We start from the raw sequence: 2,199 nt of genomic DNA, 5'->3' as shown, positions 1-2,199 counted from the left end.
AACTGAACTAGAACTGAACTAGAACTGAACTAGAACTGAACTAGAACTGAACTAGAACTGAACTAAAACTGAACTAGAACTAGAACTGAACTAAAACTGAACTAGAACTAGAACTGAACTAAAACTGAACTAGAACTGAACTAGAACTGAGCTAGAACTGAACTAGAACTGAACTGAACAAAAACTATGCTAAAACTGAACGAAATCTAAACTAGAAATAAGCTAGAACTGAAACAGAGCTTAAGGATAACAAAATTTTCTGTTAAAAAAATGTGTTCATTAACTTGATAAAGCCATTGTTATACATTGCTTTATGCGGAAGTTCTTCATTTATCAGCCATTTCCTTTTCCTATACATTCCTCCTTATTTGAAAAGGAAATTGCATTGTATTCAACACAATATTTCATATTTTGTTTTACTAATTTGAACAGATTTTGTTCAATATTGCTCAAGTCATTGCATACTTCCTTTAAATTGTTCACAAACCAACAAGCACTCTGAACTTTTTTACTACCATATCAAATGCATTCTTTCATGTGTTGAGATCAGATTTAATTGTTGTGACAAAGAATAATAAAGGACTAAATTAGCTGCAATTAGTATGAGGAAAAGACGAAATAAACTCAACAACAAAAGAATCGAAGAAAAAAAAACACACATAAACATAAAAGAAAATACATACTACAATATTAAAGAGTCGTTAATGTTTAGAATTAATCTTTAGTATACTTTAGGGGTTTAAAAGAAAAAACTGATAAAAAACAATGAAAGAGAAATAGTGTGAGGAGGAAGAAAAATATCTATCATGCTAGAGAATATATACAAACAAATCTCTAAAATATTTTAGGCGTTTAAGGAAAGGGAGTGAAGGACCTTTAAAAAACTTCTAGTATGTTTTAAAATATGACAAAAGTAACGACATGTTTTTAATCCTCGAGATGAAAAGAAAAAATAGATTTTGAGCATATTTTTTATTACTAATCTTTGTGTATTCCCAAAATATCAGGCATTTTTTCAGCCACCAAATGTCACAAAAAATGCCAACAACAAAAACTTACCTAAGCCAATTGAAAGGTAATTGTGTATATTCCTGCTAGAGGCTTCAAACACACAACGAAAAAAAACTGCCTAAAAAATGCAAACAGTTTTTTTCGCCATTTAAAGTGGCACTTCTTAGTCATCACAAAAAAAAAAAAACAAAACAATATGCAAGAAAAAGCGAAACAAACAAACGAAAAGTGTGTACTTAAGAGCAAAGAAAAAAACTTCAAAGTCATCCTAAGCGGGAAAAGAAAAATCATACATAAACGACATGTTCTTTTAAGTCCTACTCCCCTTCCAAACTATAAAAAAAATTCGCAAAAATAACTGTTGCAATAACATTAGAAAGTAAAGGCAAACAATAAGAAGTCCTAGAAGGAAAGGCCTCCAGTAGTAGAAGAAAATCTTTAAAAGAAACTTTTTTCCTTTTATACTACTTTTAAGTTAAAGCAAAGAAAGAGGTTTTCTTTAGCAGATGCAACACAAAGTAAATGCATCAAAACAAGCAGAATAAAATGCATTACGAAAGGCAACAAACTCAAAGTAAGAGACATAAATAAACACAACAATGGGGAAGGAAAAAGAATGAACAAGGTGGATTAAAGGATCTAACAAAACCAACGGGATATAACAAAATAGAAATTTAAGTAATAGTCAAAATTTAACTGGTGTTTTAGCAGAACTAGAACAGAACTAAAAGAGAACTAGAACAGAACTAGAACTAGAACAGAACTAGAACAGAACTAGAACAGAACTAGAACAGAACTAGAACAGAACTAGAACAGAACTAGAACAGAACTAGAACAGAACTAGAACAGAACTAGAACAGAACTAGAACAGAACTAGAACAGAATTAGAACAGAACTAGAACAGAACTAGAACAGAACTAGAACAGAACTAGAACAGAACTAGAACAGAACTAGAGCAGTACTAGAACAGAACTAGAACAGAACTAGAACAGAACTAGAACAGAACTAGTAAAGAACTAGAACAGAACTAAAACAGAACTAGAACTAGAACAGAACTAGAAAAGAACTAGAAAAGAACTGGAACAGAACTAGAACAGAACTAGAACTAGAACTAGAACTAGAACAGAACTAGAACTAGAACTAGAACAGAACTAGAACAGAACTAGAACAGAACTAGAACAGAACTAG

The sequence above is a fragment of the Lucilia cuprina genome, chromosome 5 (genome assembly GCF_022045245.1).
Source record: "Lucilia cuprina isolate Lc7/37 chromosome 5, ASM2204524v1, whole genome shotgun sequence".
Lineage (NCBI taxonomy): Eukaryota > Metazoa > Arthropoda > Insecta > Diptera > Calliphoridae > Lucilia > Lucilia cuprina.
Note: the sequence above shows the minus strand (reverse complement) of the source record.